Genomic DNA, 242 nt, shown 5'->3' with positions numbered 1-242 from the left:
GCTTGGCGAGCTGTCAGCCCTGGCACGGGGTGAAGGACTAATCCCAAGTTGGGCAAGAGGAAATTGCCCAAGCGCAGGGTGTTCCCCAGGCACCGCAGGGATGCGACTTGGGGGAGCTGCTCCTTTGTCACCCCTCAACTCCCAAAAGGGGAAGGAGAGGCACCGACGTGCCAAGCAGTGGGCCCGAGGGCAAGCAACGGGGGCTACGGGCTCAAAGCTCTCCCTGCTTCCCCAGGGGGCCC

The sequence above is a fragment of the Cariama cristata genome, unplaced genomic scaffold (assembly GCF_000690535.1).
Source record: "Cariama cristata isolate BGI_N322 unplaced genomic scaffold, ASM69053v1 scaffold32839, whole genome shotgun sequence".
Taxonomy (NCBI): Eukaryota; Metazoa; Chordata; class Aves; order Cariamiformes; family Cariamidae; genus Cariama; species Cariama cristata.
Note: the sequence above shows the minus strand (reverse complement) of the source record.